Here is a 13279-nt window from a genome sequence, read left to right on the forward strand (position 1 = left end):
CCAAAGTGTCACGAGAAAACAATCTCAGAATCGCTTGGATAGGTTTAAGCATTCCGACGTTATTACCACATAAAGTGAAATATGTCAGATTTGAAAAATGGGCTCTGAGCCTTAAGGCCCAAACTAGGCTGCGTCCTTAAGGGGTTAAGGACCAAAATAATATCTTGATTTTGCCTCTTTGTATTCCGATAGTCATAACTTTATTATTTTTCCGTCCTCATAGTCATATAAGGGCTTGTTTTTAGCGAGACAAGTTCTTGTTTTTAATGGCAGCATTTAATGTACCATATAATATACTGAAGAAAACTCTTTGTGGGGTGGAATGGAAAACACAAAAGCAATTTGTCCAATGCTTTTTGAGTAGTAAAAATTGCAAGTTTATTTTATTATTCAGGTTAATAGGATATCAATATGAATACACGTTTGCATGTATTTTCTACTGACGTGACGTGAATCTTTGGTGTAAAAGTGGCCGGTTAGCTCAGTTGGTTAGAGCGTGGTGCTAATAACGCCAAGGTCACGGGTTCGATCCCCGTATGGGCCATGGAAGCTCACTTTTGTTACAGAGTTGAATAGTTGATAATATTGAAAAAAGGTCCATCAAATTCAACCTATAAACCTGCCGTGTTTATCCAGAGGAAGGCAAAAACTGTCTTGGAGTGCATTCCAATGTTGTCGTTAGGGGAAAAATTCCTCCCTTACTCCAAATATGGCTATTAGAATAAATTCCTGGATCAAAGTTCCATCTCCAGAATCTGGTACAAATATGATGAAATTTTATATTTTTCAAAAAAACACTTTTCAATGTGGCAGAGAGTTCAATCGTCGAACTGCTCTTACAGTAAAGAATCCCCGTCTGTGATGAGGTCCTTTAATTACCTTGCTTTCCCTTCTTTGCACGCATTCTAGTTCAGCAATGTCCTTCTCATACACAGGTGCTCAAAACTGTACACAATATTCCATGTATGGTCTAACCGGTGATTTATAGAAATGCAGAGTTTGTTGCATGAAATCATCTTAGAGGTCCAATTTCAACCTTAAGGACAAAAATAATATCTTGATTTTGCCTCTTTGTATTCCGATAGTCATAACTTTATTATTTTTCCGTCCTCATAGTCATATAAGGGCTTGTTTTTAGCGAGCCAAGTTCTTGTTTTTAATGGCAGCATTTAATGTACCATATAATGTACTGAAAGAAAACTCTTTGTGGGGTGGAATGGAAAACACAAAAGCAATTTGTCCAATGCTTTTTGAGTAGTAAAAATTGCAAGTTTATTTTATTATTCAGGTTAATAGGATATCAATATGAATACACGTTTTGCATGTATTTTCTACTGACGTGACGTGAATCTTTGGTGTAAAAGTGGCCGGTTAGCTCAGTTGGTTAGAGCGTGGTGCTAATAACGCCAAGGTCACGGGTACGGGCCATGGAAGCTCACTTTTGTTACATGCTTGTTACAGAGTTGGATAGTTGATAATATTGAAAAAAGGTCCATCAAATTCAACCTATAAACCTGCCGTGTTGATCCAGAGGAAGGCAAAAACTGTCTTGGAGTGCATTCCAATGTTGTCATTAGGGGAAAAATTCCTCCCTTACTCCAAATATGGCTATTAGAATAAATTCCTGGATCAAAGTTCCATCTCCAGAATCTGGTACAAATATGATGAAATTTTATATTTTTCAAAAAAACACTTTTCAATGTGGCAGAGTTCAATCGTCGAACTGCTCTTACAGTAAAGAATCCCCGTCTGTGATGAGGTCCTTTAATTACCTTGCTTTCCCTTCTTTGCACGCATTCTAGTTCAGCAATGTCCTTCTCATACACAGGTGCTCAAAACTGTACACAATATTCCATGTATGATCTAACCGGTGATTTATAGAAATGCAGAGTTTGTTGCATGAAATCATCTTAGAGGTCCAATTTCAACCTTAAGGACAAAAATAATATCTTGATTTTGCCTCTTTGTATTCCGATAGTCATAACTTTATTATTTTTCCGTCCTCATAGTCATATAAGGGCTTGTTTTTAGCGAGACAAGTTCTTGTTTTTAATGGCAGCATTTAATGTACCCTATAATGTACTGAAAGAAAACTCTTTGTGGGGTGGAATGGAAAACACAAAAGCAATTTGTCCAATGCTTTTTGAGTAGTAAAAATTGCAAGTTTATTTTATTATTCAGGTTAATAGGATATCAATATGAATACACGTTTGCATGTATTTTCTACTGACGTGACGTGAATCTTTGGTGTAAAAGTGGCCGGTTAGCTCAGTTGGTTAGAGCGTGGTGCTAATAACGCCAAGGTCACGGGTTCGATCCCCGTACGGGCCATGTAAGCTCACTTTTGTTACATGCTTTTGTTACAGAGTTGAATAGTTGATATTATTGAAAAAAGGTCCATCAAATTCAACCTATAAACCTGCCGTGTTGATCCAGAGGAAGGCAAAAACTGTCTTGGAGTGCATTCCAATGTTGTCATTAGGGGAAAAAGTCCTCGCTTACTTCAAATATGGCTATTAGAATAAATTCCTGGATCAAAGTTCCATCTCCAGAATCTGGTACAAATATGATGACATTTTATATTTTTCAAAAAAACACTTTTCAATGTGGCAGAGAGTTCAATCGTCGAACTGCTCTTACAGTAAACAATCCCCGTCTGTGATGAGGTCCTTTAATTACCTTGCTTTCCCTTCTTTGCACGCATTCTAGTTCAGCAACGTCCTTCTCATACACAGGTGCTCAAAACTGTACACAATATTCCATGTATGATCTAACCGGTGATTTATAGAAATGCAGAGTTTGTTGCATGAAATCATCTTAGAGGTCCAATTTCAACCTTAAGGACAAAAATAATATCTTGATTTTGCCTCTTTGTATTCCGATAGTCATAACTTTATTATTTTTCCGTCCTCATAGTCATATAAGGGCTTGTTTTTAGCGAGACAAGTTCTTGTTTTTAATGGCAGCATTTAATGTACCCTATAATGTACTGAAAGAAAACTCTTTGTGGGGTGGAATGGAAAACACAAAAGCAATTTGTCCAATGCTTTTTGAGTAGTAAAAATTGCAAGTTTATTTTATTATTCAGGTTAATAGGATATCAATATGAATACACGTTTGCATGTATTTTCTACTGACGTGACGTGAATCTTTGGTGTAAAAGTGGCCGGTTAGCTCAGTTGGTTAGAGCGTGTTGCTAATAACACCAAGGTCACGGGTTCGATCCCCGTACGGGCTATGGAAGCTCACTTTTGTTACATGCTTGTTACAGAGTTGAATAGTTGATAATATTGAAAAAAGGTCCATCAAATTCAACCTATAAACCTGCCGTGTTGATCCAGAGGAAGGCAAAAACTGTCTTGGAGTGCATTCCAATGTTGTCATTAGGGGAAAAATTCCTCCCTTACTCCAAATATGGCTATTAGAATAAATTCCTGGATCAAAGTTCCATCTCCAGAATCTGGTACAAATATGATGAAATTTTATATTTTTCAAAAAAACACTTTTCAATGTGGCAGAGTTCAATCGTCGAACTGCTCTTACAGTAAAGAATCCCCGTCTGTGATGAGGTCCTTTAATTACCTTGCTTTCCCTTCTTTGCACGCATTCTAGTTCAGCAATGTCCTTCTCATACACAGGTGCTCAAAACTGTACACAATATTCCATGTATGATCTAACCGGTGATTTATAGAAATGCAGAGTTTGTTGCATGAAATCATCTTAGAGGTCCAATTTCAACCTTAAGGACAAAAATAATATCTTGATTTTGCCTCTTTGTATTCCGATAGTCATAACTTTATTATTTTTCCGTCCTCATAGTCATATAAGGGCTTGTTTTTAGCGAGACAAGTTCTTGTTTTTAATGGCAGCATTTAATGTACCCTATAATGTACTGAAAGAAAACTCTTTGTGGGGTGGAATGGAAAACACAAAAGCAATTTGTCCAATGCTTTTTGAGTAGTAAAAATTGCAAGTTTATTTTATTATTCAGGTTAATAGGATATCAATATGAATACACGTTTGCATGTATTTTCTACTGACGTGACGTGAATCTTTGGTGTAAAAGTGGCCGGTTAGCTCAGTTGGTTAGAGCGTGTTGCTAATAACACCAAGGTCACGGGTTCGATCCCCGTACGGGCTATGGAAGCTCACTTTTGTTACATGCTTGTTACAGAGTTGAATAGTTGATAATATTGAAAAAAGGTCCATCAAATTCAACCTATAAACCTGCCGTGTTGATCCAGAGGAAGGCAAAAACTGTCTTGGAGTGCATTCCAATGTTGTCATTAGGGGAAAAATTCCTCCCTTACTCCAAATATGGCTATTAGAATAAATTCCTGGATCAAAGTTCCATCTCCAGAATCTGGTACAAATATGATGAAATTTTATATTTTTCAAAAAAACACTTTTCAATGTGGCAGAGTTCAATCGTCGAACTGCTCTTACAGTAAAGAATCCCCGTCTGTGATGAGGTCCTTTAATTACCTTGCTTTCCCTTCTTTGCACGCATTCTAGTTCAGCAATGTCCTTCTCATACACAGGTGCTCAAAACTGTACACAATATTCCATGTATGATCTAACCGGTGATTTATAGAAATGCAGAGTTTGTTGCATGAAATCATCTTAGAGGTCCAATTTCAACCTTAAGGACAAAAATAATATCTTGATTTTGCCTCTTTGTATTCCGATAGTCATAACTTTATTATTTTTCCGTCCTCATAGTCATATAAGGGCTTGTTTTTAGCGAGACAAGTTCTTGTTTTTAATGGCAGCATTTAATGTACCCTATAATGTACTGAAAGAAAACTCTTTGTGGGGTGGAATGGAAAACACAAAAGCAATTTGTCCAATGCTTTTTGAGTAGTAAAAATTGCAAGTTTATTTTATTATTCAGGTTAATAGGATATCAATATGAATACACGTTTGCATGTATTTTCTACTGACGTGACGTGAATCTTTGGTGTAAAAGTGGCCGGTTAGCTCAGTTGGTTAGAGCGTGGTGCTAATAACGCCAAGGTCACGGGTTCGATCCCCGTACGGGCCATGTAAGCTCACTTTTGTTACATGCTTTTGTTACAGAGTTGAATAGTTGATATTATTGAAAAAAGGTCCATCAAATTCAACCTATAAACCTGCCGTGTTGATCCAGAGGAAGGCAAAAACTGTCTTGGAGTGCATTCCAATGTTGTCATTAGGGGAAAAATTCCTCCCTTACTCCAAATATGGCTATTAGAATAAATTCCTGGATCAAAGTTCCATCTCCAGAATCTGGTACAAATATGATGAAATTTTATATTTTTCAAAAAAACACTTTTCAATGTGGCAGAGTTCAATCGTCGAACTGCTCTTACAGTAAAGAATCCCCGTCTGTGATGAGGTCCTTTAATTACCTTGCTTTCCCTTCTTTGCACGCATTCTAGTTCAGCAATGTCCTTCTCATACACAGGTGCTCAAAACTGTACACAATATTCCATGTATGATCTAACCGGTGATTTATAGAAATGCAGAGTTTGTTGCATGAAATCATCTTAGAGGTCCAATTTCAACCTTAAGGACAAAAATAATATCTTGATTTTGCCTCTTTGTATTCCGATAGTCATAACTTTATTATTTTTCCGTCCTCATAGTCATATAAGGGCTTGTTTTTAGCGAGACAAGTTCTTGTTTTTAATGGCAGCATTTAATGTACCCTATAATGTACTGAAAGAAAACTCTTTGTGGGGTGGAATGGAAAACACAAAAGCAATTTGTCCAATGCTTTTTGAGTAGTAAAAATTGCAAGTTTATTTTATTATTCAGGTTAATAGGATATCAATATGAATACACGTTTGCATGTATTTTCTACTGACGTGACGTGAATCTTTGGTGTAAAAGTGGCCGGTTAGCTCAGTTGGTTAGAGCGTGTTGCTAATAACACCAAGGTCACGGGTTCGATCCCCGTACGGGCTATGGAAGCTCACTTTTGTTACATGCTTGTTACAGAGTTGAATAGTTGATAATATTGAAAAAAGGTCCATCAAATTCAACCTATAAACCTGCCGTGTTGATCCAGAGGAAGGCAAAAACTGTCTTGGAGTGCATTCCAATGTTGTCATTAGGGGAAAAATTCCTCCCTTACTCCAAATATGGCTATTAGAATAAATTCCTGGATCAAAGTTCCATCTCCAGAATCTGGTACAAATATGATGAAATTTTATATTTTTCAAAAAAACACTTTTCAATGTGGCAGAGTTCAATCGTCGAACTGCTCTTACAGTAAAGAATCCCCGTCTGTGATGAGGTCCTTTAATTACCTTGCTTTCCCTTCTTTGCACGCATTCTAGTTCAGCAATGTCCTTCTCATACACAGGTGCTCAAAACTGTACACAATATTCCATGTATGATCTAACCGGTGATTTATAGAAATGCAGAGTTTGTTGCATGAAATCATCTTAGAGGTCCAATTTCAACCTTAAGGACAAAAATAATATCTTGATTTTGCCTCTTTGTATTCCGATAGTCATAACTTTATTATTTTTCCGTCCTCATAGTCATATAAGGGCTTGTTTTTAGCGAGACAAGTTCTTGTTTTTAATGGCAGCATTTAATGTACCCTATAATGTACTGAAAGAAAACTCTTTGTGGGGTGGAATGGAAAACACAAAAGCAATTTGTCCAATGCTTTTTGAGTAGTAAAAATTGCAAGTTTATTTTATTATTCAGGTTAATAGGATATCAATATGAATACACGTTTGCATGTATTTTCTACTGACGTGACGTGAATCTTTGGTGTAAAAGTGGCCGGTTAGCTCAGTTGGTTAGAGCGTGTTGCTAATAACACCAAGGTCACGGGTTCGATCCCCGTACGGGCTATGGAAGCTCACTTTTGTTACATGCTTGTTACAGAGTTGAATAGTTGATAATATTGAAAAAGGTCCATCAAATTCAACCTATAAACCTGCCGTGTTGATCCAGAGGAAGGCAAAAACTGTCTTGGAGTGCATTCCAATGTTGTCATTAGGGGAAAAATTCCTCCCTTACTCCAAATATGGCTATTAGAATAAATTCCTGGATCAAAGTTCCATCTCCAGAATCTGGTACAAATATGATGAAATTTTATATTTTTCAAAAAAACACTTTTCAATGTGGCAGAGTTCAATCGTCGAACTGCTCTTACAGTAAAGAATCCCCGTCTGTGATGAGGTCCTTTAATTACCTTGCTTTCCCTTCTTTGCACGCATTCTAGTTCAGCAATGTCCTTCTCATACACAGGTGCTCAAAACTGTACACAATATTCCATGTATGGTCTAACCGGTGATTTATAGAAATGCAGAGTTTGTTGCATGAAATCATCTTAGAGGTCCAATTTCAACCTTAAGGACAAAAATAATATCTTGATTTTGCCTCTTTGTATTCCGATAGTCATAACTTTATTATTTTTCCGTCCTCATAGTCATATAAGGGCTTGTTTTTAGCGAGACAAGTTCTTGTTTTTAATGGCAGCATTTAATGTACCCTATAATGTACTGAAAGAAAACTCTTTGTGGGGTGGAATGGAAAACACAAAAGCAATTTGTCCAATGCTTTTTGAGTAGTAAAAATTGCAAGTTTATTTTATTATTCAGGTTAATAGGATATCAATATGAATACACGTTTGCATGTATTTTCTGCTGACGTGACGTGAATTTTTGGTGTAAAAGTGGCCGGTTAGCTCAGTTGGTTAGAGCGTGGTGCTAATAACGCCAAGGTCATGGGTTCGATCCCTGTACGGGCCATGGAAGCTCACTTTTGTTACGTGCTTGTTACAGAGTTGAATAGTTGCTAATATTGAAAAAAGGTCCATCAAATTCAACCTATAAACCTGCCGTGTTGATCCAGAGGAAGGCAAAAACTGTCTTGGAGTGCATTCCAATGTTGTCATTAGGGGAAAATTTCCTCCCTTACTCCAAATATGGCTATTAGAATAAATTCCTGGATCAAAGTTCCATCTCCAGAATCTGGTACAAATATGATGAAATTTTATATTTTTCAAAAAAACACTTTTCAATGTGGCAGAGTTCAATCGTCGAACTGCTCTTAAAGTAAAGAATCCCCGTCTGTGATGAGGTCCTTTAATTACCTTGCTTTCCCTTCTTTGCACGCATTCTAGTTCAGCAATGTCCTTCTCATACACAGGTGCTCAAAACTGTACACAATATTCCATGTATGGTCTAACCGGTGATTTATAGAAATGCAGAGTTTGTTGCATGAAATCATCTTAGAGGTCCAATTTCAACCTTAAGGACAAAAATAATATCTTGATTTTGCCTCTTTGTATTCCGATAGTCATAACTTTATTATTTTTCCGTCCTCATAGTCATATAAGGGCTTGTTTTTAGCGAGACAAGTTCTTGTTTTTAATGGCAGCATTTAATGTACCCTATAATGTACTGAAAGAAAACTCTTTGTGGGGTGGAATGGAAAACACAAAAGCAATTTGTCCAATGCTTTTTGAGTAGTAAAAATTGCAAGTTTATTTTATTATTCAGGTTAATAGGATATCAATATGAATACACGTTTGCATGTATTTTCTGCTGACGTGACGTGAATTTTTGGTGTAAAAGTGGCCAGTTAGCTCAGTTGGTTAGAGCGTGGTGCTAATAACGCCAAGGTCATGGGTTCGATCCCCGTACGGGCCATGGAAGCTCACTTTTGTTACGTGCTTGTTACAGAGTTGAATAGTTGATAATATTGAAAAAAGGTCCATCAAATTCAACCTATAAACCTGCCGTGTTGATCCAGAGGAAGGCAAAAACTGTCTTGGAGTGCATTCCAATCTTGTCATTAGGGGAAAAATTCCTCCCTTACTCCAAATATGGCTATTAGAATAAATTCCTGGATCAAAGTTCCATCTCCAGAATCTGGTACAAATATGATGAAATTTTATATTTTTCAAAAAAACACTTTTCATTGTGGCAGAGAGTTCAATCGTCGAACTGCTCTTACAGTAAAGAATCCCCGTCTGTGATGAGGTCCTTTAATTACCTTGCTTTCCCTTCTTTGCACGCATTCTAGTTCAGCAATGTCCTTCTCATACACAGGTGCTCAAATTTGTACACAATATTCCATGTATGGTCTAACCGGTGATTTATAGAAATGCAGAGTTTGTTGCATGAAATCATCTTAGAGGTCCAATTTCAACCTTAAGGACAAAAATAATATCTTGATTTTGCCTCTTTGTATTCCGATAGTCATAACTTTATTATTTTTCCGTCCTCATAGTCATATAAGGGCTTGTTTTTAGCGAGACAAGTTCTTGTTTTTAATGGCAGCATTTAATGTACCATATAATGTACTGAAGAAAACTCTTTGTGTGGTGGAATGGAAAACACAAAAGCAATTTGTCCAATGCTTTTTGAGTAGTAAAAATTGCAAGTTTATTTTATTATTCAGGTTAATAGGATATCAATATGAATACACGTTTGCATGTATTTTCTACTTACGTGACGTGAATCTTTGGTGTAAAAGTGGCCGGTTAGCTCAGTTGGTTCGAGCGTGGGGCTAATAACGCCAAGGTCATGGGTTCGATCCCCGTATGGGCCATGGAAGCTCACTTTTGTTACATGCTTGTTACATGCTTGTTACAGAGTTGAATAGTTGATAATATTGAAAAAAGGTCCATCAAATTCAACCTATAAACCTCCCGTGTTGATCCAGAGGAAGGCAAAAACTGTCTTGGAGTGCATTCCAATGTTGTCATTAGGGGAAAAATTCCTCCCTTACTCCAAATATGGCTATTAGAATAAATTCCTGGATCAAAGTTCCATCTCCAGAATCTGGTCCAAATATGATGAAATTTTATATTATTCAAAAAAACACTTTTCAATGTGGTAGAGAGTTCAATCGTCGAACTGCTCTTACAGTAATGAATCCCCGTCTGTGATGAGGTCCTTTAATTACCTTGCACGCATTCTAGTTCAGCAATGTCCTTCTCATACACGGGTGCTCAAAACTGTACACAATATTCCATGTATGGTCTAACCGGTGATTTATAGAAATGCAGAGTTTGTTGCATGAAATCATCTTAGAGGTCCAATTTCAACCTTAAGGACAAAAATAGTATCTTGATTTTGCCTCTTTGTATTCCGATAGTCATAACTTTATTATTTTTCCGTCCTCATAGTCATATAAGGGCTTGTTTTTAGCGAGACAAGTTCTTGTTTTTAATGGCAGCATTTAATGTACCATATAATGTACTGAAAGAAAACTCTTTGTGGGGTGGAATGGAAAACACAAAAGCAATTTGTCCAATGCTTTTTGAGTAGTAAAAATTGCAAGTTTATTTTATTATTCAGGTTAATAGGATATCAATATGAATACACGTTTGCATGTATTTTCTACTGACGTGACGTGAAACTTTGGTGTAAAAGTGGCCGGTTAGCTCAGTTGGTTAGAGCGTGGTGCTAATAACGCCAAGGTCAGGGGTTCGATCCCCGTACGGGCCATGGAAGCTCACTTTTGTTACATGCTTGTTACAGAGTTGAATAGTTGATAATATTGAAAAAAGGTCCATCAAATTCAACCTATAAACCTGCAGTGTTGATCCAGAGGAAGGCAAAAACTGTCTTGGAGTGCATTCCAATGTTGTCATTAGGGGAAAAATTCCTCCCTTACTCCAAATATGGCTATTAGAATAAATTCCTGGATCAAAGTTCCATCTCCAGAATCTGGTACAAATATGATGAAATTTTATATTTTTCAAAAAAACACTTTTCAATGTGGCCGTGTTGATCCAGAGGAAGGCAAAAACTGTCTTGGAGTGCATTCCAATGTTGTCATTAGGGGAAAAATTCCTCCCTTACTCCAAATATGGCTATTAGAATAAATTCCTGGATCAAAGTTCCATCTCCAGAATCTGGTACAAATATGATGACATTTTATATTTTTCAAAAAAACACTTTTCAATGTGGCAGAGAGTTCAATCGTCGAACTGCTCTTACAGTAAAGAATCCCCGTCTGTGATGAGGTCCTTTAATTACCTTGCTTTCCCTTCTTTGCACGCATTCTAGTTCAGCAATGTCCTTCTCATACACAGGTGCTCAAAACTGTACACAATATTCCATGTATGGTCTAACCGGTGATTTATAGAAATGCAGAGTTTGTTGCATGAAATCATGTTAGAGGTCCAATTTCAACCTTAAGGACAAAAATAATATCTTGATTTTGCCTCTTTGTATTCCGATAGTCATAACTTTATTATTTTTCCGTCCTCATAGTCATATAAGGGCTTGTTTTTAGCGAGACAAGTTCTTGTTTTTAATGGCAGCATTTAATGTACTATATAATGTACTGAAATAAAACTCTTTTTGGGGTGGAATGGAAAACACAAAAGCAATTTGTCCAATGCTTTTTGAGTAGTAAAAATTGCAAGTTTATTTTATTATTCAGGTTAATAGGATATCAATATGAATACACGTTTGCATGTATTTTCTACTGACGTGACGTGAATCTTTGGTGTAAAAGTGGCCGGTTAGCTCAGTTGGTTAGGGCGTGGTGCTAATAACGCCAAGGTCACGGGTTCGATCCCCATACGGGCCATGAAAGCTCACTTTTGTTTACATGCTTGTTACAGAGTTGAATAGTTGATAATATTGAAAAAAGGTCCATCAAATTCAACCTATAAACCTGCCGTGTTGATCCAGAGGAAGGCAAAAACTGTCTTGGAATGCATTCCAATGTTGTCATTAGGGGAAAAATTCCTCCCTTACTCCAAATATGGCTATTAGAATAAATTCCTGGATCAAAGTTCCATCTCCAGAATCTGGTACAAATATGATGACATTTTATATTTTTCAAAAAAACACTTTTCAATGTGGCAGAGAGTTCAATCGTCGAACTGCTCTTACAGTAAAGAATCCCCGTCTGTGATGAGGTCCTTTAATTACCTTGCTTTCCCTTCTTTGCACGCATTCTAGTTCAGCAATGTCCTTCTCATACACAGGTGCTCAAAACTGTACACAATATTCCATGTATGGTCTAACCGGTGATTTATAGAAATGCAGAGTTTGTTGCATGAAATCATCTTAGAGGTCCAATTTCAACCTTAAGGACAAAAATAATATCTTGATTTTGCCTCTTTGTATTCCGATAGTCATAACTTTATTATTTTTCCGTCCTCATAGTCATATAAGGGCTTGTTTTTAGCGAGACAAGTTCTTGTTTTTAATGGCAGCATTTAATGTACTATATAATGTACTGAAATAAAACTCTTTTTGGGGTGGAATGGAAAACACAAAAGCAATTTGTCCAATGCTTTTTGAGTAGTAAAAATTGCAAGTTTATTTTATTATTCAGGTTAATAGGATATCAATATGAATACACGTTTGCATGTATTTTCTACTGACGTGACGTGAATCTTTGGTGTAAAAGTGGCCGGTTAGCTCAGTTGGTTAGGGCGTGGTGCTAATAACGCCAAGGTCACGGGTTCGATCCCCATACGGGCCATGAAAGCTCACTTTTGTTTACATGCTTGTTACAGAGTTGAATAGTTGATAATATTGAAAAAAGGTCCATCAAATTCAACCTATAAACCTGCCGTGTTGATCCAGAGGAAGGCAAAAACTGTCTTGGAATGCATTCCAATGTTGTCATTAGGGGAAAAATTCCTCCCTTACTCCAAATATGGCTATTAGAATAAATTCCTGGATCAAAGTTCCATCTCCAGAATCTGGTACAAATATGATGACATTTTATATTTTTCAAAAAAACACTTTTCAATGTGGCAGAGAGTTCAATCGTCGAACTGCTCTTACAGTAAAGAATCCCCGTCTGTGATGAGGTCCTTTAATTACCTTGCTTTCCCTTCTTTGCACGCATTCTAGTTCAGCAATGTCCTTCTCATACACAGGTGCTCAAAACTGTACACAATATTCCATGTATGGTCTAACCGGTGATTTATAGAAATGCAGAGTTTGTTGCATGAAATCATCTTAGAGGTCCAATTTCAACCTTAAGGACAAAAATAATATCTTGATTTTGCCTCTTTGTATTCCGATAGTCATAACTTTATTATTTTTCCGTCCTCATAGTCATATAAGGGCTTGTTTTTAGCGAGACAAGTTCTTGTTTTTAATGGCAGCATTTAATGTACCATATAATGTACTGAAATAAAACTCTTTGTGGGGTGGAATGGAAAACACAAAAGCAATTTGTCCAATGCTTTTTGAGTAGTAAAAATTGCAAGTTTATTTTATTATTCAGGTTAATAGGATATCAATATGAATACACGTTTGCATGTATTTTCTACTGACGTGACGAGAAT

General features: G+C 36.7%; 4 non-coding genes across 4 annotated transcripts; all 4 read left to right on the plus strand.

Moving 5' to 3' along the window:
• The first annotated feature begins 470 nt into the window (after window positions 1-470).
• TRNAI-AAU (transfer RNA isoleucine (anticodon AAU)) lies at window positions 471-544 on the plus strand. The gene has a single exon. It is a non-coding gene; the product is annotated as a tRNA-Ile (tRNA).
• A 1713-nt stretch (window positions 545-2257) lies between these two features.
• TRNAI-AAU (transfer RNA isoleucine (anticodon AAU)) lies at window positions 2258-2331 on the plus strand. Its single transcript has one exon. It is a non-coding gene; the product is annotated as a tRNA-Ile (tRNA).
• Window positions 2332-4970: 2639 nt separating this feature from the next.
• TRNAI-AAU (transfer RNA isoleucine (anticodon AAU)) lies at window positions 4971-5044 on the plus strand. The gene has a single exon. It is a non-coding gene; the product is annotated as a tRNA-Ile (tRNA).
• A 3539-nt stretch (window positions 5045-8583) lies between these two features.
• On the plus strand, window positions 8584-8657 carry TRNAI-AAU (transfer RNA isoleucine (anticodon AAU)). Its single transcript has one exon. It is a non-coding gene; the product is annotated as a tRNA-Ile (tRNA).
• The last annotated feature ends 4622 nt before the right edge of the window (window positions 8658-13279 follow it).

The sequence above is a fragment of the Rhinoderma darwinii genome, chromosome 3 (genome assembly GCF_050947455.1).
Source record: "Rhinoderma darwinii isolate aRhiDar2 chromosome 3, aRhiDar2.hap1, whole genome shotgun sequence".
Lineage (NCBI taxonomy): Eukaryota > Metazoa > Chordata > Amphibia > Anura > Rhinodermatidae > Rhinoderma > Rhinoderma darwinii.